The sequence below is a fragment of the Phyllobates terribilis genome, unplaced genomic scaffold (assembly GCF_046119375.1).
Source record: "Phyllobates terribilis strain yellow unplaced genomic scaffold, ASM4611937v1 Scaffold_4__5_contigs__length_816908805, whole genome shotgun sequence".
Lineage (NCBI taxonomy): Eukaryota > Metazoa > Chordata > Amphibia > Anura > Dendrobatidae > Phyllobates > Phyllobates terribilis.
Genome location: NW_027362764.1, coordinates 677114597 through 677138881, shown reverse-complemented (window position 1 = coordinate 677138881; position 24285 = coordinate 677114597). Strand labels below are relative to the sequence as shown.

Here is a 24285-nt window from a genome sequence, read left to right as displayed (position 1 = left end):
AGGAAGGTGCGGAAGGAATTGGGGACGGGGAGGGGTGATTCCTGCTAGGGCCCTGAAATCATAAAACAGGCAGGAGAGTCTGACGCATGGTGACGGATAGGTTGTAGAGGCAGATAGGGGGTGTTGTCACGTGCGAGCACGTGTGCATGCTGGCTTGTGTGTGAGAGTGCGCTTCCTAGGTGTGGCGCGCTGCAGACAGTCAAAGGGATTGTTCCCTTTCATTAAAAGTTAATCCCCGGCTGCAGGCTATTAGAAAGCAACTAACCAGCTCTACTCACCCTACCCGGGTCTACCAGTGAGTCTTGCCTCTGCTCCCGGCCTGTGGCATTGGCCGTGAAGCTGACGTTCCGTCGACAGCGCTGCAGCCGATCAGTGAGCTCAGCGGCTCTGAGTGGGGCGTTGTGTCTACAAGACCTTTTAAGGAAGCCAGCAAAAAAATTGAAGAGAAGGGAAAGCACAAAAGGACCTGGTCTTGCTGAGCACTGGAAGGGGCAGCCGGCAGCCAGACTTCAAAGTATAAAAGCAGCAAGTGAGAGGCTTGTCTCTGGCTATGGCCACACCACTCTGAACACGCCTGATCTCGTCTGATCTCAGAAGCTAAGCAGGGTTGGGCCTGGTTAGTACTTGGATGGGAGACTGCCTAGGAATACCAGGTGCTGTAGGCTTTTGCCTTTTCTTTCCTTCCACCAGCAGGGGTCACTCTCTTCTGTGCCTTTTTTCCATTCCCTTTCACAAGTGCACACATTCATTCTTTTTTCTTTTTTTCATTTGCTTTCTCTCTTGCGCTATTTCATCTCTGCAAAATACCAGCATCCTTCTGATTAGTGTTGAGCCACCCCCGTAGTGTTCGAGTTCGGTTCGGTTCGTCGAACACCCATGTGTTCGCCGAACTGTTCGTCGAACACCTTCGAACACCGTTAAAACCAATGGCAGGCAAACAAAAACACATAGAAACACATAGAAACACAGAGAAAACACCTTCAAAGGTGTCCAAAAGCTGACAAACTGCTCAGAAAACATAACTAACACATGGAAAAGTGACAAGTACATATAGTCGTGCGAAAATAAAAGAGGTGGAGGAGTAAAAGGAGGGGGAGACACAGATATAGGCATGTCATGCCCTTCTAAAATCCAAAAAGTGAGAAGCCGTCATGGCCAGTCCGCTCCTGCCCGTGCCACCTCCGTGTCGCCGGGTTTGTGCCAGAGCCGCGGTGAACCCTGACGGCCAGCCCCCCTCTCCCAATACTGGTGCCTGTCCGCTGGTGGGTCGAGCGAGCCCCCCTGTGGTGGAGGCAGCTCTAAGCTTTTTAATTTAAATTGTCTCTCTAATTTGAATGAATACACTTTAAATCCATTTACAAGGATCTATTGGAGGGCAAGTCTCATGCCAGCAGCCGCGGTAATTCCAGCTCCAGTAGCGTCCACTAAAGCTGCTGCAGTTAAAAAGCTTTTATAAGGATCGAGCTCGGCTGTCCACCGCAAGGCATCCTACTGCCAGTCCCAGCCCCTATGCCTTGGGGTGCCTCCTGATGCTCTTCACTAAGTATCCCATGGTCCCGAAGCATTTCCTTTGAAAAAATTAAGTGTCTAAACTACAGGTGGTGTAGCTTGCTAAACAGCTGGGATAATCCGCTGACTAGCAGACACTGCTACTAGGCACAAAGTATTTCCTGGGCTAGATGCAGTTAAGAATTTTTAATTAGATACTCTCGTTGGATGCTGAGAAAGCATTCCATAGAGTCTCCTGGCACGCCATATATGATTCTCTTAAAAAGCTTGGGGTAGGGGTCTAGGGGACCCTTTTATAGCCAAAATCACGGCCCTGTATCGCAATACGTCACCTAGGCTGAATATAAATGGAACTGTAGCACCCTGAGGGCTCGGTTGCTACAGACGTATTGCACCTCACCCAGAGGTGTGATATCTCACTCTCAGGTAAGGATGGAGTGTGGATCAGGACCCGACACCTGCATGCATTACACCACATTGCCGTGGGGCAGGGCGACCAATATGCCCCTGAGATGGGCACGACAGTCCCTGTCCCTGGCTGGAGTGGGGGGAGGGAACACTGAGGAAGGGGAACCCTGTAGTGCAGGAGCAGGGAGGAAGCAGTTCCTGGGTGCATTGAGAAGGGAGTATAAAAGGTGGGCACCATCTTAGTTCAGTGCAGAGAAGTCTGAGCAGAAGTGGCAGGGAGCAGGGGCTCTGCATGAGCTCTGCTCCGGAGGCGGGCCTAGTAACAGAGGCCCAGGCCTGGAAGAGGGAGAAGGAAGGAAGAGGAGCGGAGAAGGCTCCAGGAACGAGGAATGAAGGGATCCCAGGGGTGCGGACGGGCGAGTCGCCACCGCACGCCCGAATCCACCTGCGTGGAGGGGTCAGGCCAAAGGGGGAGACCGGTCCCCGAACTAGTGGAGGCAGGAAACGACCCTCTGCTAGAAACCGGAGGCTCTGACATTTTATGTGGCGCAGCCCTTCGCTACACCCGCTAGGAAGGCACCACATAGGGTCAGGGAAACTGGCGCCAAGTTTACCAAGAGGATGCCCGAGGCAGCCGGACAGAAGTGTTGGTAAGAAAGGCCAGACAAAGGACACACAAAGGGGGTCCTGTGAAGTGCTCCAAAGTTATCTGGGAGTTGTCTGAGCCCCTCACCTGGTGAGCACAGTACGACGTGGGCAGCCGTTACCTGCAGACGTGGTCTGGATAATAAGAACTGTGAGTAAAGGCCCTGGACTGCATCACTGACTCCGTGTCGTTACTGCTGCTGCCCTGCACCATCACCCCCATCCTCCGCATACACTGCCCTGAGGCTATACTCCTCCAGTGGGGAGTTATGCTACGCTCTGCTGCACCCACAACACCAGCCACAGTGGTCTGCCCTGTAGCGGCGGTTCACTCTGACCGCAATCCACGAGTGGCGTAGTCGGACATTTAAACATCAAAACCACATAAATAGTTCCGCCACTGGTTTGACCGCCCTGAGCCACGGAACCGGGTCGCCGCCACGAAGACTACAACCACCAGCATCCACCAAAAAGGGTCCGGCTCCGGGTGTCCCAAGGCCCAGGGGGTGCGTCAGAACATTTTCATCACCTTTCACAATCACCAATGGGACAAGGCAGGGATGTCCTCTGTCCCCTCTCTTATACATCCTAGTGACGGAGCACCTGCTCTCATCAATTCGCCATAACCCCAATATTAGGTGGATTGAGGTGGGAGGCACCGAGTACAAGTGCTCTCTATTTGCTGATGATGTCCTAGTATATATCACTCAATCACATATATCCATCCCTGCTGTTATGGCTGAAATAGATCACTTTGTTACATGGTAAAATTTTATAATCAATGCAGCGAAGTCTGAGGCCCTCGATGTCTCCCTCCCCAAATCCATATAGGATTCCATCCAGTCCAACTTTCCCTTTGCCTGGCCCTCACAGGGTATCAAATACTTAGGAATTCCTATTCATAGAGACCTCTCCCATCTATGTTATCTTAATTTTGGGCCCTTTATTGAACAATTCCATACAGACCACGGTTGGCAAGTTAGAACTGTAAGATTCACTACGTGAACCACTGGTGTTTTGTGGAAAAGCACATGTACACTGCATTCCAAATTATTATGCAAAAAGTGTTTAGGAGTGATAAGGGAAGAATTTGTTTGTTTGTCAGTTAAACTCATTGATGGTGATGTGTGTCAGGGCTCTTTATATCACTGTAAGCAATTGCAGACACCTGTGCTAATTAGTTTGGCAGGTGTGTCCAATGAAAGGCAAGACTACTTAAGAAGGCTCTCTCACATTATTAAGCAGCCTACATTTTCTGCCAAAATGGGAAAGAAAAAGGATGTGTCGGCTGCTGAGAAGCAACAAATTGTGGAGTGTTTAGGTCAAGGCATGACTACAATCAACATTGTGCGATGATCAGGATGAAGTGTCTTGGCAATCAAGAAGTATGTAGCTGATTCACAGTACACACGTGTGGGTGCTGATAAGGGCAAATTGAGGACTCTTTCCTACAGGCAATTACGTCAGGTTGAAAGAGCAGCGGCAAAAAAGCCTTGTCATAGCAGCAGACAAGTTTTTGAAGCTGCTTGTGCCTCCAACGTCCCCCGAACAACAAGATGCAGGGTCCTTCAGAGGTTTGCAGCTGTGCATACGCCATCCTGTCGACCTCCTCTATCCACTTCACACAAGCAGAAACGGCTCCAGTGGGCCGAACATTACATGAAGACTGATTTCAAAACTGTTTTGTTCACGGATGAGTGCCGTGCAGCGCTCGATGGTCCAGATGGATGGAGTGGAGGATGGCTGGTTGATGGACACCCCACGCAAACACGGCTACAGCGCCAACAAGGAGGAGGTGGAGTAATGTTTTGGGCTGGAATCATGGGGAGAGAGATTGTCAGCCCCTTTAGGATCCCTGAAGGCGCTAAAGATGAACTCCATAATGTATGTGGATTTTCTCAAACAGCACTTCCTGCCATGGTTCAAGAAGAAGAACCGTGTATTTCACAGCAAGATCATTTTTCTGCATGATAATGCACCATCTCATGCTGCACATAAAACATCTGCATCTCTGGCTGATATGGGCATAAAAGGGGACAAACTTATGGTGTGACCCCCATGCTCCCCTGACCTCTACCCCATTCAGAACCTTTGGAGCATCATTAAAAGGAGTGTCTATGATGGCGGGAGGCAGCTCACATCTAAGCAACAGCTCTGGGAGGGTATTCTGTCCTCATGCAAAACAATTGAAACAGAAACCATCCAAAACCTGACAAATTCAATGGACGAGAGATTTCAGAAGCTCCTTTCGAACAAGGGGTCCTATGTGAAAATGTAACATCACCTAGAATAAAGTTTTGAGTTGAAAACTGTTTGATTTCAGTTTCTAACAACCTGCTAATGCTTATAATTTCAAAAATGACAATTTTTTTGGTCTTTATTAAAATGAAAAGGTTGATCGAAAAGTTTGGGGGATCTAAGAGTGTGGCAACCCAGTTGTCATGATTACTTCGAATTCTGACAATATGAGGGTCATGCTGCAGGTAGTGCAGCAAGAAGGCACTTATGTGTCTTGCGCATCTCGGAGCCCCAAAATTATTTTCCGGGCTAGATGCAGCTAAAAATTATTTTTAATTTTAAATCTGGTGGAGCTTATTATAGATGGCCTAATAGGATCAGTGCTGCACACTGCTACAAAGCCCAAATTATTTTCCAGTCAAGATACAGATAAACATGATTAGTAATTTGAAAGCTTAAAACGGTTGGTAGGGTGATTTTAACCAATCATCAAGCTTTTACTCTCCCCAGGATGACACAGGGGTAGAAAAGTCGTTTCGGATCCATGATTTGTTCATCTTTATGAACGTGAGTCTGTCTACATTATCAGTGGAGAGCCGCGTGCGCTTATCTGTCAGCACACCACCAGCAGCGCTGAACACACGTTCAGACAGAACGCTGGCTGCGGGGCATGACAAGATCTCCAAGGCGTAAGTGGCTAGCTCCGGCCATTTATCCAGATTGGAAGCCCAAAAAGAGCAAGGGTCCAGTGACACAGTTGTGGCTTCAATGTTTACTTGGAGATACTCCTGTACCATCGTCTCTAGGCGTTGACTATGTGTCAGACTTCTTGTCTCCTGTGGCCTTGCAAAGGATGGGCTAAAAAAGTGGTGAAATGATTCCGCAAAATTGATGTTACCAGCAGATACTGTGGTTCTGTTACGGTTTGAGTGCTGAACACTTGACGGTCCCACGGTTGGCAAGTTGGAACTGTGAGATTCACTACGTGCACCACTGGTGTTTTGTGGAAAAGCACATGTAAGATTCTGCAACAGTCTCTGCTGATACTCCTGCATGCGTGCATCCCTTTCTATGGCAGGAATAATTTCGGCAAATTTACTTTTGTACCGGGGATCTAACAGTGTGGCAACCCAGTAGTCAGGATTATTTCTAATTCTCACAATTCGAGGGTCATGTTGCAGGTAGTGCAGCAAGAAGGCACTCATGTGTGTTGCGCATCCAGGAGCACCAAGTCCCTGTTGTGTTGGTGGCGAGGTAACAATCATGCTTCCTTCCTCTGTCCTCTCCCCCCAACCTCGCACAACAGAAATGTGATCAAGGTCTCCCTCATCTGATGAGTCTTCCATCAGTTCGTCCTCCACTTCTTCCTGGGCTCCTGCACCTTTTTCACTAGTTTGGCTGCTACCATGCGCCCTGGTAAAACCATCTCCCCCACCCTCACATGCCTGCCACCTTGGTGCTGCCGACCGTCTGGACCTTGCAGATGTTAGCCCTTCCGCATACAACTCCTCCTCCTCTACTTCCTCCACCTCCTCTTGTGCCACCACCTGACTCCGAATTCTGTTTAACATGTGCTCCAGCATGTAAATCACCGGAATAGTCATGCTGATAATGGCATCATCAGCACTAAACATCTTCGTCGCCATTTCAAAACTGTGCAGAAGGGTGCATAGGTCCCTGATCTGAGACCACTCCTCGAGCGTGATTTGCCCCACCTCTGGATCTCGTTGGCCCAGCCTATACGTCAGAACGTATTGCACCAGGGCTTGTCGGTGCTGCCACAGTCGCTGCAACATGTGCAGAGTTGAATTCCACCGGGTAGGCACATCGCATTTTAGCCGGTGAAGTGGCAGGCCCAACGACTTCTGTAGAGATGTAAGTCGCTGAGCTGCGGGATGCGAACGGCGGAAGTGAGCACACAGCGACCGTGCCCTCTGCAGAAGGCCATCTAGTCTGGGATAGTGGGCTAAAAATTGCTGGACAACCAGGTTCAACACGTGAGCCATACAAGGCACGTGTGTGACATTGCCCCGGCGATGGGCCGCACCCAGGTTTGCAGCATTGTCGCACACGGCCTTCCCTAGTTTCAGGTCCAGTGGAGACAGCCATTCATGAAATTGGTTCTCCAGAGCTGACCACAACTCCTCAGCTGTGTGACTCACATTTCCCAGATATTTCAAAGTAAAAACCGCCTGATGACGTTGAGCCCTACTGCCAGCATAGTAAGGAGGTGTGCAGGATCCCTTCTGAGCAGTTAGAAAGCTTGTGGCATGACCAGACAGGCTTTGGGTGCAGGTGAAAGACCGAGAGGAGGTTGAGGAGGCAGAAGCAGTGGAGGAACTTTGACATAAAGAGGATTGACGCACAACTCGTGGGGACGGCAAGACTTGGACAGCAGCCCCTTGTCCTGCTGTCACCATAGTTACCCAGTGCCCAGTCAGCGACATGTAACGCCCCTGTCCATGCCTACTCGTCCAAGTGTCTGTGGTGAAATGCACCCTGTCACACACAGAGTTTCTCAAAGAAGCGGTGATGTTGTGTGCGACATGCTGGTGGAGCGCAGGCACACCTTTCTTTGAGAAGTAGTGCCGACTGGGCATCTGGTACTGGGGCACTGCGACGGACATAAGGTCTCGAAAATCCTCTGTGTCCACCAGGCGGAAAGGCAGCATTTCTGTAGCCAAGAGCTTGCAGATGGTGAAATTCAACCTCTTAGCTTTCTCATGGCTAGGAGGAAATGGTCTTTTACTTGTCCACATCTGAGGGACCGAGGGCTGGCTATTGTGCTTAGACGGGGTTGATAAGGGTGTCCCCGGCAAACTGCCGGTCTGTGAGGAAGATGCAGGCAGACATGTTAGGTTGCCTTGATCCAAAGGTGGTGCTATCGATGTCGGACAGCGCTCAACACCAGCTGGTGTTACCACCTCCAAAGAAAATGATGACCTGCCAATCACGCTGGCTGTTGCGGGTAAAGAGGTGGCAGGTCTGCGCCCCAAAACAGGTGTGACTGCTGTCCCCCCAGTCACAGAGGATGAAGAGGCCGCGGATGCACAAGATATGGCAGACGGTGGTTGGCCTGGCCGGCTAGGCCGCATTGTAGCACACTGAGCTTCCCACTGCAACTTATGCTTCATGTCCATGTGCCGGTTCATGCATGAAGTACTCAAACTATGTATTTTTTGGCCTCTACTTAGCTTTTGCTGACAAATGTTACAGATAACACGAGTTGGGTCATCTTTATCGATCTGAAAAAATGCCCAGGCTATGCAAGGCTTAGCACCCATGCGACCTGAAGAGCCACCACGACTTGTGGTGAGAGGCAGAGTTGTGTTTGAGGATGCAGTTGTTGACGTGCTTCCAGTACTACGTCTCTGTCCAGGAAGGCGCAACCTGACCTCGTCGTCACTAGCATATTCCTCCACCTCCTCTGCTGACCTCATCTCTTGGCTGACTGTGGGTTGACAGTAAGTGGGATCTCCAACCTCATCATCATCACCCTGTGCGTTATCACACCCGTCGTCCTCAGAGCCAACCTGTTCCTGCCCTGACAAAAAACTAAAGTTGTCGCTCCAATCAGGTATTTGAGTCTTATCATCGTCTTCCTCATTGTCTCCACCAACAGGAGTTACAGTTTGGGAATGAGGGTCTACATTATGGTCAGAACCTTCTGCGTCTGGTCCTGGATCCGACTCATAAAGATTCTGGGCATCAATGCAGATCATTTCCTCGTCTGGATTCACAGAAGCGCTGGAGTCGACCTCTGATTCCCAGGCTATAGTATGAGTAAACAGCTCTGCAGACTCAACCATCTGTTCTACCTCATACTCAGACGGGCAGCTGGAGATTTGGGAGCTGTGAGGAAGCAAGTGCGATTTGGGTGACACCTTTGAGGACTGGAGTATTTGTGATGTTGAAGTTGATGTGGAGGAGAGCCCACTTAAAGGAGCACTTGATATCCGTTGAAGCACCTGCTGTTTTTGTGCCTCATCAGGAATTTGTAGCGATTGGCGTGGCCGTAAGAAAGGGATCTTATCACATTGTCCGCTAAAAGAAGTAGACATTTTAGTTTGGCTGGAAGATGGTCTTTCTTCTGCAGATGTTACTGTTGCTTTAACACCTACCCCACGGACACAACCTTTTTTCCCCTTCCCAACACGCCTATTCCCCTTTCCACCAGCAGCAGGCCTTTTTCCACTCATTTTGGTGGTTAACTAATTCACAACTCTGGAGTTGTTTGCACAAAAAAACAATGAATGGTAACCGAGCAGAGCTGAGTGGCCAAACTGTGGTATTAGGCCAAAACTATTGGCTGGGTTAGATGCAGAAAAAAATTATATTCAATTTGCAACCTGATGGAGGTCAGTATAGATGGACTAATACAACAAGTCCCACACACAGCTAGAAGCCCGATATTTTTTCAGAGGTAGATGCAGAAAAAAATATATTCAGTTTGCAACCTGATGGAGGTCAGTATAGATGGACTAATACAACAAGTCCCACACACAGCTAGAAGCCCAATATTTTTTCAGAGGTAGATGCAGAAAAAAATATATTCAGTTTGCAACCTGATGGAGGTCAGTATAGATGGACTAATACAACAAGTCCCACACACAGCTAGAAGCCCAATATTTTTTCAGAGGTAGATGCAGAAAAAAATTATATTCAGTTTGCAACCTGATGGAGGTCTGTATAGATGGATTAATAGAACAAGACCCACACACAGCTAGAAGCCCAATATTTTTTCAGAGGTAGATGCAGAAAAAAATATATTCAGTTTGCAACCTGATGGAGGTCAGTATAGATGGACTAATACAACAAGTCCCACACACAGCTAGAAGCCCAAATATTTTATCAGAGGTACTGTAGATGCAGATAAAAATTATTTTTAATTTGCAACCTGATGGAGGTCAGTATAGATGGACTAATAGAGAAAGTCCGACACACTGCTAGAAGGCCAAATATTTTTTCAGAGCTAGATGCAGAAAAAATTAGATTCAGTTTGCAACCTGATGGAGGTCAGTATAGATGGACTAACAGAGAAAGTCCCACACACTGCTAGAAGGCCAAATATTTTTTCAGAGCTAGATGCATACAAAAAATTATTTTGAATTTGCAACCTGATGGAGGTCAGTATAGGTGGACTAATAGAACAAGTCCCACACACTGCTAGAAGGCCAAATATTTTTTCAGAGCTAGATGCAGAAAAAAATTATATTCAGTTTGCAACCTGATGGAGGTCTGTATAGATGGATTAATAGAACAAGACCCACACACAGCTAGAAGCCCAATATTTTTTCAGAGGTAGATGCAGAAAAAAATATATTCAGTTTGCAACCTGATGGAGGTCAGTATAGATGGACTAATACAACAAGTCCCACACACAGCTAGAAGCCCAAATATTTTTTCAGAGGTACTGTAGATGCAGATAAAAATTATTTTTAATTTGCAACCTGATGGAGGTCAGTATAGATGGACTAATAGAGAAAGTCCGGCACACTACTAGAAGGCCAAATATTTTTTCAGAGCTAGATGCAGAAAAAAATTATATTCAGTTTGCAACCTGATGGAGGTCAGTATAGATGGATTAATAGAACAAGACCCACACACAGCTAGAAGCCCAATATTTTTTCAGAGGTAGATGCAGAAAAAAGTATATTCAGTTTGCAACCTGATGGAGGTCAGTATAGATGGACTAACAGAGAAAGTCCCACACACTACTAGAAGGCCAAATATTTTTTCAGAGCTAGATGCAGAAAAAAATTATATTCAGTTTGCAACCTGATGGAGGTCAGTATAGATGGACTAATAGAATGATGCTATGCCCAAAAGATTTTACTTCACTAGGTGCAGTAAAAAAAATTGGTATTCTATACACAGGTGGTATATCTTGCAACACAGATAGGCTACTCCACTGACTAACACACTCTGCAATAGGCCAAAAAGGATTAGCTTTGCTAGATTCAGCCAAATGCTGTGAAAAAAACTTGCACAGCACTGGCACAGACCTGCCTGGCAAAAACTGATAGGAACTGATGTAACCTAGTCCTGAAAAGGACTCCAATTACAATTAGTCTTTACTCCCACAACCTATCTATTTAAGAGCACAGACCTGCCTGATAAAAGTCGTAGGAAATGCTGTAACCTAGTCCTTAAAAGGACAGCAATCACAACTATTCCCTACTCCCAAGCTATCTGTATATTTGTGCGAAAATTGGCTTGAAATTAACAAGGTATAGCGCACACAGCAACAGCGGTGCCGTCTAACACGCAGCTGCAGCAGTGAGAAAATGGTGGCGACGGGGAAAATGGCTTGGTCTTATAGGGCAAGGACATGTGACATACACTGCCAATGACACATGCCCTTGCTTGTGTGAAAAAAAGCACTTCGCTCCGTGTGTGCGCTGCTGATAGGCTGACAGATTGCACCTCCCCACTGTAAATGCGGGAAAGAGAAAAAAAAATGGAGATCTTCATTGTTCCTGCAGAGATCCATCCCCTGCCCCTCCCCCCACCCCGCTGTACACTCAAACTGCGTATTAACATTAATTTTCATCATTACTGAGAAAAAATCCAGTTATGATTTTGGTGCACGAACAGTTATCGAACATAACCTCGAACAGCCGAATTTTTCTCAAATTGTTCGTGTTCGCCGAACGGCTCGAACACCGCCCAAAACAGCTCGAATTTGAGATTGGCGAACAGTTCGAGTAGAACAACGCTCATCTCTACTTCTGATCACCGTGGGCCTCCAGCATTGTTGCTTCTTTACTTTTAATACTAGGCTCCTTTTCACCAGGACCAGCGTCTCCCGCGTGGCTGGAGGCAACCACCGGTAACCCCAAGCAGAAGACCTTTGCAGGCAACACGACCCTCCCCCCTGAAGAGCAGCTCAAAGTCACTGGCAACCATCTCACCCTCTTCCTTCATTCACCCCTGGACGTCTCGCTCCGCCCCCAAGTTACAGGTCCAGCTTGCTCTTTCAGTCACATTACCGCGATGAAGGGTTTAGCCTGCAGGAGACCCTGCGCCGAGACATTTTTGAAGACACCTGATGCGGCGGGTGAATCACTGCTAAACAAACCACACCTGTAGGGACGGCACAGCCTTTGCATGGACCCTTCGGAGCCCGCCCCGTCACGGCCAGATTGCTCGCCACCAAGCGATCCTGAGAAAGGCTGGCTGGGAGATGGATCGAGCAGAGTCTACTGGCCATACCACCTTGGATATACCCGATCTTGTCTGATCTCGGAAGCAAAGAAGGGCTGGGCTCGGACAGTACTTGGATGGGATACCTCCTGGAAACACCGGGAGCTGTAGACCATTTTGATGACATTTTGCCCTACTGCCCAGCTCGGCTAGCATGGAACGTCGCCTTGCCGGACACCGACCTTAAGTAACTTAGATGATGGAAGTCCCAAGGACTCTGAGACAGTTGGAAGCTAAGTACGCTACCCCGCCGCCCTTCACGCAGGCCTGACACCGAGCTCCTTGCCACAGCTAGGAGTGCTTATTGACTCCGCAGCTCGCCGTGTGGAAATGATGGCGTTAAAAGCACCCGGGGCCGTGAAGGGGCCAGGCTTAAAGCAGGTGCCCAGGGAAGGTTTTGGATGCCGGCCGTCTAGCGAGGGCCAGCAGAAGTAACACGTTTCTTTGCAAAGAAGCTTGTGTAACCAAGCCAGACGGCTGACAAAGAGCTAACCTCAGTGAAGGAAGGCAAGGAAGGAAATGGGGAGGGGGGGGGTGATTCCTGCTAGGGCCCTGAAATCATAAAACAGGCAGGAGAGTCTGATGCATGGTGAAGGAGAGGTTGTAGGGGCAGATAGGGGGTGTTGTCACGTGCGAGCACGTGTGCATGCTGGCTTGTGTGTGAGAGTGCGCTTCCTAGGTGTGGCGCGCTGCAGACAGTCAAAGGGATTGTTCCCTTTCATTAAAAGTTAATCCCCGGCTGCAGGCTATTAGAAAGCAACTAACCGCGCTCTACTCACCATACACGGGTCTACTGGTGAGTCTCGCCTCTGCTCCCGGCCTGTGGCATTGGCCGTGAAGCTGACGTTCCGTCGACAGCGCTGCAGCCGATCAGTGAGCTCAGCGGCTCTGAGTGGGGCGTTGTGTCTACAAGACCTTTTAAGGAAGCCAGCAAAAAAATTGAAGAAAAGGGAAAGCACAAAAGGACCTGGTCTTGCTGAACACTGGAAAGGGCATCCGGCAGCCAGACTTCAAAGTAGAAAAGCAGCAAGTGAGAGGCTTGTTTCTACCTATGGCCAAACCACCCTGAACATGCCCGGTCTTGTCTGATCTTGGAAGCTAAGCAGGGTCAGGCCTGGTTAGTACTTGGATGGGAGACCTCCTGGGAACACCGGGTGCTGTAGACTATTTTGTTGACGTTTTGCCCTACTTCCCAGCTCGGCTAGCATGGAACGGCGCCTTGCTGGACACCGACCTTAAGTATCTTAGATGATGGAAGCCCCAAGGCCTCTGAGCCAGTTGGCAGCTAAGTACGCTACCACGCAGGCCTGACACCGAGCTCCTTGCCACGGCTAGGAGTGCTTATTGACTCCCCAGCTCGCTGTGTGGAAATGATGGCATTAAAAGCACCCTGGGCCGTGAAGGGGCCAGGCTTTCATCAGGTGCCCAGGGAAGGTTTTGGATGCCGGCCACCTAGCGAGGGCCAGCAGAAGTAACATGTTTCTCTGCAAAGAAGCTTGTGTAACCAAGCCAGACGGCTGACAAAGAGCTAACCTCAGTGCAAGGAAGGTGCGGAAGGAATTGGGGAGGGGGGGGTGATTCCTGCTAGGGCCCTGAAATCATAAAACAGGCAGGAGAGTCTGACGCATGGTGACGGAGAGGTTGTAGGGGCAGATAGGGGGTGTTGCCACGTGCGAGCACGTGTGCATGCTGGCTTGTGTGTGAGAGTGCGCTTCCTAGGTGTGGCGCGCTGCAGACAGTCAAAGGGATTGTTACCTTTCATTAAAAGTTAATCCCCGGCTGCAGGCTATTAGAAAGCAACTAACCGCGCTCGACTCACCCTACCCGGGTCTACCGGTGAGTCTCGCCTCTGCTCCCGGCCTGTGGCATTGGCCGTGAAGCCGACGTTCCGTCGACAGCGCTGCAGCCGATCAGTGAGCTCAGCCGCTCTGAGTGGGTCGTTGTGTCTACAAGACCTTTTAAGGAAGCCAGCAAAAAAATTGAAGAGAAGGGAAAGCACAAAAGGACCTGGTCTTGCTGAGCACTGGAAAGGGCAGCCGGCAGCCAGACGTCAAAGTAGAAAAGCAGCAAGTGAGAGGCTTGTCTCTGCCTACGGCCACACCACCCTCAACACGCCTGATCTTGTATGATCTCAGAAGCTAAGCAGGATTGGGCCTGGTTAGTACTTGGATGGGAGACCACCTGGGAATACAAGGTGCTGTAGGATTTTGCTTTTTCCTTCCTTCCACCAGCAGGGGGCACTCTCTTCTATGCCTTTTTTCCATTCCCTTTCACAAGTGCACACATTCATTCTCTTTTCTTTTTTTCATTTGCTTTCTCTCTTGCGCTATTTCATCTCTGCAAAATACCAGCATCCTTCTGATCACCGTGGGCCTCCAGCATTGTTGCTTCTTTACTTTTAATACTAGGCTCCTTTTCACCAGGACCAGCGTCTCCCGCGTGGCTGGAGGCAACCACCGGTAACCCCAAGCAGAAGACCTTTGCAGGCAACACGACCCTCCCCCCTGAAGAGCAGCTCAAAGTCACTGGCAACCATCTCACCCTCTTCCTTCATTCACCCCTGGACGTCTCGCTCCGCCCCCAAGTTACGGGTCCAGCTTGCTCTTTCTGTCACATTACCGCGATGAAGGGTTTAGCCTGCAGGAGACCCTGCGCCGAGACATTTTTGAAGACACCTGATGCGGCGGGTGAATCACTGCTAAACAAACCACACCTGTAGGGACGGCACAGCCTTTGCATGGACCCTTCGGAGCCCGCCCCGTCACGGCCAGATTGCTCGCCACCAAGCGATCCTGAGAAAGGCTGGCCGGGCGATGGTTCGAGCAGCGTCTACTGGCCATACCAGCTTGGATACGCCTGATCTCGTCTGATCTCGGAAGCAAAGCAGGGCTGGGTTCAGACAATACTTGGATGGGAGACCTCCTGGGAACACCGGGTGCTGTAGACCATTTTGATGACGTTTTGCCCTACTGCCCAGCTCGGCTAGCATGGAACGGCGCCTTGCCGGACACTGACCTTAAGTAACTTAGATGATGGAAGCCCCAAGGCCTGTGAGCCAGTTGGCAGCTAAGTACGCTACCCCTCCGCCTTCACGCAGGCCTGACACCGAGCTCCTTGCCACGGCTAGGAGTGTTTATTGACTCCGCAGCTCGCCGTGTGGAAATGATGGTGTTAAAAGCACCCGGGGCCGTGAAGGGGCCAGGCTTTCAGCAGGTGCCCAGGGAAGGTTTTGGATGCCGGCCGCCTAGCGAGGGTCAGCAGAAGTAACATGTTTCTCTGCAAAGAAGCTTGTGTAACCAAGCCAGACGGCTGACAAAGAGCTAACCTCAGTGCAAGGAAGGTTATCCTTATCCTCTCTTGCTGACAACTTTATCTTCCAAAAGGTAGGGGAGAAAACAAGGGGATCTGCTACTTTGGATCTAATCCTTATAAACAGGGAGGAAATGGTTGAGGAGGTAAAGGTGGCTGGGACCCTAGGAGGCAGCGATCATGCTATTATAGAATTTTGGATAACTAGAGGAGGAAGACATGAGAAGACTCAAACTTCAAGGTTAGATTTTAGAAAGGCAGATTTTAAGAGACTCAGAAAGAGAATAGGAAGGATCCAATGGCTGGATGTCCTTAAGGACAAAAATGTCCAGGAAGGATGGGAAATTTTTAAAAATGAGATTCTCAAAGCACAATCGTTAACAATCCCGAAAAGTAGGAAGAATGGGAAGCATTTAAGGAAACCAGGATGGATGAACACAGAACTTAAACACATGCTAAAAAGAAAGAAAGAAATGTTTATTAAATGGAAAGAGGGAGGCATATCTAAAGAAGATTATAATGCAGTCTGCAGATCCTGCAGGGCACGTATCAGGTTAGCTAAAGCTGACAATGAATTAAGGCTTGCAAGAGATGTCAAAAGCAATAAAAAAGGATTTTGGGGGTATGTCAAAAGTAAAAGAAAGGTCAAAGATGCTATAGGATTTTTACAGGATGAAAATGGAGAAATGGTAAGAGAGGATGTTGAGAAGGCCGAACTTTTTAATTCCTATTTTGCATCTGTTTTCTCTCAGAAAGAAAATGTAACATCAACTGATCTTCACTGTCCTTTTAAAGGAATAGAGGAATCCAAGTTATCTGTAAACAGAAAGATTGTGAGGGAATATTTAGCTAACATAAATTAGTTCAAGTCTCCAGGTCCAGATGAATTACACCCCAGAGTACTGAAGGAGATCGTAGAAGAAATTTTAGAACCACTCTCCATAATCTTTGAAAATTCTTGGAGAACAGGAGAAGTCCCAGAAGACTGGAGAAGAGCAAATGTTGTTCCTATCTTCAAAAAGGGGAAGAAGGTGGACCCAGGGAACTATAGGCCGGTGAGTCTGACTTCTATACCAGGAAAGATCTTTGAACAAATTATTAAACAACATGTATGTAAGTACATGGATAAGAATGAAGTGATTAACCAGAGTCAGCATGGGTTTGTAACTAACAAGTCATGTCAGACTAACTTAATTTCCTTCTATGACAGAATCACTGACTGGGTGGATCAGGGAAATGCTGTAGATATAGTATATCTTGACTTCAGCAAAGCATTTGACAAAGTATCTCACACCATCCTTATTGAAAAAATGACCAAGTATGCAATGGACCAGGCAACTGTTAGGTGGATTCATAACTGGCTTAGTGATCGGACTCAAAGGGTGGTTGTAAATGGCTTCACATCCAGCTGGATGAATGTCTATAGTGGGGTACCACAGGGCTCCATCCTGGGACCTGTATTGTTCAACATCTTTATCAATGATTTAGATGAAGGAATTGAGGGTAAACTGATTAAATTTGCTGATGACACAAAGCTAGGAGGGATAGCTAATACTAGAGAAGAGAGAGAGAGGATTCAAAAAGACCTAAATAAACTGGAGCAGTGGGCAGCAACCAACAGAATGGTTTTTAACAGGGAAAAATGCAAAGTACTACATCTGGGCAATAAAAATGAAAAAAGCATATACAGAATGGGAGGAATAGAGCTAAGCAACAGTACATGTGAAAAAGACTTAGGTATACTAATAGATCATAGACTGAACATGAGTCAACAGTGTGATGCAGCAGCAAAAAAGGCAAATACAATTCTGGGATGTATTAACAGAAGCATACAGTCTAGATCACGTGAAGTCATTATCGGTCTTTACTCCTCTTTGGTCAGACCTCATCTGGAATACTGTGTACAGTTTTGGGCACCACATTTTAAAAAAGACATAGACAAACTGGAGCAAGTTCAGAGAAGAGCGACCAGAATGGTGACTGGTCTGCAAACCATGTCCTATGAGGAACGGTTGCAGGATTTGGGAATGTTTAGCTTGCAAAAAAGAAGACTGAGAGGAGACTTAATAGCTGTCTACAAATATGTCAAGGGCTGTCACATTGTAGAAGTATGATCTTTATTTTCATTTGCACAAGGAAAGACTAGAAGCAATGGGATGAAACTAAATGGGAGGAGACACAGATTAGATATTAGAAAAAACTTTTTGACAGTTAGGGTGATTAATGAGTGGAACAGGTTGCCACGAGAGGTGGTGAGTTCCCCTTCAATGGACGTCTTCAAACAGAGGCTGGACAGACATCTGTCTGAGATGATCTAGTGAATCCTGCTTTGAGCAGGGGGTTGGACCAGATGACCCAGGAGGTCCCTTCCAACTCTACCATTCTATGATTCTATGATTCTATGATTCTATGAAGGCAAGGAAGGAATTGGAGAGGGGGGGGTGATTCCTGCTAGGGCCCTGAAATCATAAAACAGGCAGGAGAGTCTGACGCATGGTGACGGAGAGTTTGTAGGGGCAGATAGGGGGTGTTGTCACGTGCGAGCACGTGTGCATGCTGGCTTGTGTGTGAGAGTGCGCTTCCTAGGTGTGGCGCGCTGCAGACAGTCAAAGGGATTGTTCCCTTTCATTAAAAGTTAATCCCCGGCTGCAGGCGATTAGAAAGCAACTAACCGCGCTCTACTCACCCTACCCGGGTCTACCGGTGAGTCTCGCCTCTGCTTCCGGCCTGTGGCATTGGCCGTGAAGCTGACGTTCCGTCGACAGCGCTGCAGCCGATCAGTGAGCTCAGCGGCTCTGAGTGGGGCGTTGTGTCTTCAAGACCTTTTAAGGAAGCCAGCAAAAAAATTGAAGAGAAGGGAAAGCACAAAAGTACCTGGTCTTGCTGAACACTGGAAAGGGCATCCGGCAGCCAGACTTCAAAGTAGAAAAGCAGCAAGTGAGAGGCTTGTCTCTGCCTACGGCCACACCGCCCTGAACATGCCTGATCTCATCTGATCTTGGAAGCTAAGCAGGGTTGGGCCTGGTTAGTACTTGGATGGGAGACTGCCTGGGAATACCAGGTGCTGTAGGCTTTTGCTTTTTCTTTCCTTCCACCAGCAGGGGGTACTCTCTTCTATGCCTTTTTTCCATTCCCTTTCACAAGTGCACACATTCATTCTCTTTTCTTTTTTTCATTTGCTTTCTCTCTTGCGCTATTTCATCTCTGCAAAATACCAGCATCCTTCTGATCACCGTGGGCCTCCAGCATTGTTGCTTCTTTACTTTTAATACTAGGCTCCTTTTCACCAGGACCAGCGTCTCCCGCGTGGCTGGAGGCAACCACCGGTAACCCCAAGCAGAAGACCTTTGCAGGCAACACGACCCTCCCCCCTGAAGAGCAGCTCAAAGTCACTGGCAACCATCTCACCCTCTTCCTTCATTCACCCCTGGACGTCTCGCTCCGCCCCCAAGTTACGGGTCCAGCTTCTCTTTCTGTCACATTACCGCGATGAAGGGTTTAGCATGCAGGAGACCCTGCGCCGAGACATTTTTGAAGACACCTGATGCGGCGGGTGAATCACTGCTAAACAAACCACACCTGTAGGGAACGCACAGCCTTTGCATGGACCCTTCGGAGCCCGCCCCGTCACGGCCAGATTGCTCGCCACCAAGCGATCCTGAAAAAGGCTGGCCGGGCGATGGATCGAGCAGTGTCTACTGGCCATACCACCTTGGATACGGCTGATCTTGTCTGATCTTGGAAGCAAAGCAGGGCTGGGCTCAGACAGTACTTGGATGGGAGACCTCCTGGGAACATCGGGTGCTGTAGACCATTTTGATGACGTTTTACCCTACTGCCCAGCTCGGCTAGCATGGAACGGCGCCTTGCCGGACACTGACCTTAAGTAACTTAGATGATGGAAGCAACAAGGCCTCTGAGCCAGTTGGCAGCTAAGTACGCTACCCCGCCGCTTTCACGCAGGCCTGACACCGAGCTGCTTGCCACGGCTAGGAGTGCTTATTGACTCCGCAGCTCGCCGTGTGGAAATGATGGCGTTAAAAGCACCCGGGGCCGTGAAGGGGCCAGGCTTTCAGCAGGAGCGCAGGGAAGGTTTTGGATGCCGGCCGTCTAGCGAGGGCCAGCAGAAGTAACATGTTTCTCTGCAAAGAAGCTTGTGTAACCAAGCCAGACGTCTGACAAAGAGGTAATCTCAGGGCAAGGAAGGTGCGGAAGGAATTGGGGAGGGGGGGGTGATTCCTGCTAGGGCCCTGAAATCATAAAACAGGCAGGAGAGTCTGACGCATGGTGACGGAGAGGTTTTAGAGGCAGATAGGGGGTGTTGTCACGTGCGAGCACGTGTGCATGCTGGCTTGTGTGTGAGAGTGCGCTTCCTAGGTGTGGCGCGCTGCAGACAGTCAAAGGGATTGTTCCCTTTCATTAAAAGTTAATCCCCGGCTGCAGGCTATTAGAAAGCAACTAACCGCGCTCTACTCACCATACCCGGTTCTACTGGTGAGTCTCGCCTCTGCTCCCGGCCTGTGGCATTGGCCGTGAAGCTGACGTTCCGTCGACAGCGCTGCAGCCGATCAGTGAGCTCAGCGGCTCTGAGTGGGGCGTTGTGTCTACAAGACCTTTTAAGGAAACCAGCAAAAAAATTGAAGAAAAGGGAAAGCACAAAAGGACCTGGTCTTGCTGAACACTGGAAAGGGCATCCGGCAGCCAGACTTCAAAGTAGAAAAGCAGCAAGTGAGAGGCTTGTTTCTACCTATGGCCAAACCACCCTGAACATGCCCGGTCTTGTCTGATCTTGGAAGCTAAGCAGGGTCAGGCCTGGTTAGTACTTGGATGGGAGACCTCCTGGGAACACCGGGTGCTGTAGACTATTTTGTTGACGTTTTGCCCTACTTCCCAGCTCGGCTAGCATGGAACGGCGCCTTGCTGGACACCGACCTTAAGTATCTTAGATGATGGAAGCCCCAAGGCCTCTGAGCCAGTTGGCAGCTAAGTACGCTACCACGCAGGCCTGACACCGAGCTCCTTGCCACGGCTAGGAGTGCTTATTGACTCCCCAGCTCGCTGTGTGGAAATGATGGCATTAAAAGCACCCTGGGCCGTGAAGGGGCCAGGCTTTCATCAGGTGCCCAGGGAAGGTTTTGGATGCCGGCCACCTAGCGAGGGCCAGCAGAAGTAACATGTTTCTCTGCAAAGAAGCTTGTGTAACCAAGCCAGACGGCTGACAAAGAGCTAACCTCAGTGCAAGGAAGGTGCGGAAGGAATTGGGGAGGGGGGGTGATTCCTGCTAGGGCCCTGAAATCATAAAACAGGCAGGAGAGTCTGACGCATGGTGACGGAGAGGTTGTAGGGGCAGATAGGGGGTGTTGCCACGTGCGAGCACGTGTGCATGCTGGCTTGTGTGTGAGAGTGCGCTTCCTAGGTGTGGCGCGCTGCAGACAGTCAAAGGGATTGTTACCTTTCATTAAAAGTTAATCCCCGGCTGCAGGCTATTAGAAAGCAACTAACCGCGCTCGACTCACCCTACCCGGGTCTACCGGTGAGTCTCGCCTCTGCTCCCGGCCTGTGGCATTGGCCGTGAAGCCGACGTTCCGTCGACAGCGCTGCAGCCGATCAGTGAGCTCAGCCGCTCTGAGTGGGTCGTTGTGTCTACAAGACCTTTTAAGGAAGCCAGCAAAAAAATTGAAGAGAAGGGAAAGCACAAAAGGACCTGGTCTTGCTGAGCACTGGAAAGGGCAGCCGGCAGCCAGACGTCAAAGTAGAAAAGCAGCAAGTGAGAGGCTTGTCTCTGCCTACGGCCACACCACCCTCAACACGCCTGATCTTGTATGATCTCAGAAGCTAAGCAGGATTGGGCCTGGTTAGTACTTGGATGGGAGACCACCTGGGAATACAAGGTGCTGTAGGATTTTGCTTTTTCCTTCCTTCCACCAGCAGGGGGCACTCTCTTCTATGCCTTTTTTCCATTCCCTTTCACAAGTGCACACATTCATTCTCTTTTCTTTTTTTCATTTGCTTTCTCTCTTGCGCTATTTCATCTCTGCAAAATACCAGCATCCTTCTGATCACCGTGGGCCTCCAGCATTGTTGCTTCTTTACTTTTAATACTAGGCTCCTTTTCACCAGGACCAGCGTCTCCCGCGTGGCTGGAGGCAACCACCGGTAACCCCAAGCAGAAGACCTTTGCAGGCAACACGACCCTCCCCCCTGAAGAGCAGCTCAAAGTCACTGGCAACCATCTCACCCTCTTCCTTCATTCACCCCTGGACGTCTCGCTCCGCCCCCAAGTTACGGGTCCAGCTTGCTCTTTCTGTCACATTACCGCGATGAAGGGTTTAGCCTGCAGGAGACCCTGCGCCGAGACATTTTTGAAGACACCTGATGCGGCGGGTGAATCACTGCTAAACAAACCACACCTGTAGGGACGGCACAGCCTTTGCATGGACCCTTCGGAGCCCGCCCCGTCACGGCCAGATTGCTCGCCACCAAGCGATCCTGAGAAAGGCTGGCCGGGCGATGGTTCGAGCAGCGTCTACTGGCCATACCAGCTTGGATACGCCCGATCTCGTCTGATCTTGGAAGCAAAGCAGGGCTGGGTTCAGACAATACTTGGATGGGAGACCTCCTGGGAACACCGGGTGCTGTAGACCATTTTGATGACGTTTTGCCCTACTGCCCAGCTCGGCTAGCATGGAACGGCGCCTTGCCGGACACTGACCTTAAGTAACTTAGATGATGGAAGCCCCAAGGCCTGTGAGCCAGTTGGCAGCTAAGTACGCTACCCCTCCGCCTTCACGCAGGCCTGACACCGAGCTCCTTGCCACGGCTAGGAGTGTTTATTGACTCCGCAGCTCGCCGTGTGGAAATGATGGTGTTAAAAGCACCCGGGGCCGTGAAGGGGCCAGGCTTTCAGCAGGTGCCCAGGGAAGGTTTTGGATGCCGGCCGCCTAGCGAGGGTCAGCAGAAGTAACATGTTTCTCTGCAAAGAAGCTTGTGTAACCAAGCCAGACGGCTGACAAAGAGCTAACCTCAGTGCAAGGAAGGTTATCCTTATCCTCTCTTGCTGACAACTTTATCTTCCAAAAGGTAGGGGAGAAAACAAGGGGATCTGCTACTTTGGATCTAATCCTTATAAACAGGGAGGAAATGGTTGAGGAGGTAAAGGTGGCTGGGACCCTAGGAGGCAGCGATCATGCTATTATAGAATTTTGGATAACTAGAGGAGGAAGACATGAGAAGACTCAAACTTCAAGGTTAGATTTTAGAAAGGCAGATTTTAAGAGACTCAGAAAGAGAATAGGAAGGATCCAATGGCTGGATGTCCTTAAGGACAAAAATGTCCAGGAAGGATGGGAAATTTTTAAAAATGAGATTCTCAAAGCACAATCGTTAACAATCCCGAAAAGTAGGAAGAATGGGAAGCATTTAAGGAAACCAGGATGGATGAACACAGAACTTAAACACATGCTAAAAAGAAAGAAAGAAATGTTTATTAAATGGAAAGAGGGAGGCATATCTAAAGAAGATTATAATGCAGTCTGCAGATCCTGCAGGGCACGTATCAGGTTAGCTAAAGCTGACAATGAATTAAGGCTTGCAAGAGATGTCAAAAGCAATAAAAAAGGATTTTGGGGGTATGTCAAAAGTAAAAGAAAGGTCAAAGATGCTATAGGATTTTTACAGGATGAAAATGGAGAAATGGTAAGAGAGGATGTTGAGAAGGCCGAACTTTTTAATTCCTATTTTGCATCTGTTTTCTCTCAGAAAGAAAATGTAACATCAACTGATCTTCACTGTCCTTTTAAAGGAATAGAGGAATCCAAGTTATCTGTAAACAGAAAGATTGTGAGGGAATATTTAGCTAACATAAATTAGTTCAAGTCTCCAGGTCCAGATGAATTACACCCCAGAGTACTGAAGGAGATCGTAGAAGAAATTTTAGAACCACTCTCCATAATCTTTGAAAATTCTTGGAGAACAGGAGAAGTCCCAGAAGACTGGAGAAGAGCAAATGTTGTTCCTATCTTCAAAAAGGGGAAGAAGGTGGACCCAGGGAACTATAGGCCGGTGAGTCTGACTTCTATACCAGGAAAGATCTTTGAACAAATTATTAAACAACATGTATGTAAGTACATGGATAAGAATGAAGTGATTAACCAGAGTCAGCATGGGTTTGTAACTAACAAGTCATGTCAGACTAACTTAATTTCCTTCTATGACAGAATCACTGACTGGGTGGATCAGGGAAATGCTGTAGATATAGTATATCTTGACTTCAGCAAAGCATTTGACAAAGTATCTCACACCATCCTTATTGAAAAAATGACCAAGTATGCAATGGACCAGGCAACTGTTAGGTGGATTCATAACTGGCTTAGTGATCGGACTCAAAGGGTGGTTGTAAATGGCTTCACATCCAGCTGGATGAATGTCTATAGTGGGGTACCACAGGGCTCCATCCTGGGACCTGTATTGTTCAACATCTTTATCAATGATTTAGATGAAGGAATTGAGGGTAAACTGATTAAATTTGCTGATGACACAAAGCTAGGAGGGATAGCTAATACTAGAGAAGAGAGAGAGAGGATTCAAAAAGACCTAAATAAACTGGAGCAGTGGGCAGCAACCAACAGAATGGTTTTTAACAGGGAAAAATGCAAAGTACTACATCTGGGCAATAAAAATGAAAAAAGCATATACAGAATGGGAGGAATAGAGCTAAGCAACAGTACATGTGAAAAAGTCTTAGGTATACTAATAGATCATAGACTGAACATGAGTCAACAGTGTGATGCAGCAGCAAAAAAGGCAAATACAATTCTGGGATGTATTAACAGAAGCATACAGTCTAGATCACGTGAAGTCATTATCGGTCTTTACTCCTCTTTGGTCAGACCTCATCTGGAATACTGTGTACAGTTTTGGGCACCACATTTTAAAAAAGACATAGACAAACTGGAGCAAGTTCAGAGAAGA

At 48.6% G+C, this 24285-nt stretch overlaps 2 non-coding genes and 8 pseudogenes across 2 annotated transcripts; all 10 read left to right on the top strand.

Annotated features, from left to right (window-relative positions):
- The first annotated feature begins 546 nt into the window (after nt 1–546).
- LOC141266681 (5S ribosomal RNA) lies at nt 547–665 on the top strand. The gene has a single exon (XR_012320710.1). It is a non-coding gene; the product is annotated as a 5S ribosomal RNA (ribosomal RNA).
- Nucleotides 666–12000: 11335 nt separating this feature from the next.
- Nucleotides 12001–12120, top strand: LOC141269668 (5S ribosomal RNA; annotated as a pseudogene).
- Nucleotides 12121–13053: 933 nt separating this feature from the next.
- LOC141268677 (5S ribosomal RNA) lies at nt 13054–13172 on the top strand (annotated as a pseudogene).
- Nucleotides 13173–14093: 921 nt separating this feature from the next.
- On the top strand, nt 14094–14212 carry LOC141268190 (5S ribosomal RNA; annotated as a pseudogene).
- A 621-nt stretch (nt 14213–14833) lies between these two features.
- Nucleotides 14834–14953, top strand: LOC141269733 (5S ribosomal RNA; annotated as a pseudogene).
- Nucleotides 14954–18269: 3316 nt separating this feature from the next.
- On the top strand, nt 18270–18388 carry LOC141266338 (5S ribosomal RNA). The gene has a single exon (XR_012320378.1). It is a non-coding gene; the product is annotated as a 5S ribosomal RNA (ribosomal RNA).
- A 620-nt stretch (nt 18389–19008) lies between these two features.
- LOC141269911 (5S ribosomal RNA) lies at nt 19009–19128 on the top strand (annotated as a pseudogene).
- A 932-nt stretch (nt 19129–20060) lies between these two features.
- Nucleotides 20061–20179, top strand: LOC141268676 (5S ribosomal RNA; annotated as a pseudogene).
- Nucleotides 20180–21099: 920 nt separating this feature from the next.
- Nucleotides 21100–21218, top strand: LOC141268189 (5S ribosomal RNA; annotated as a pseudogene).
- A 621-nt stretch (nt 21219–21839) lies between these two features.
- On the top strand, nt 21840–21959 carry LOC141269845 (5S ribosomal RNA; annotated as a pseudogene).
- Nucleotides 21960–24285: the final 2326 nt, after the last annotated feature.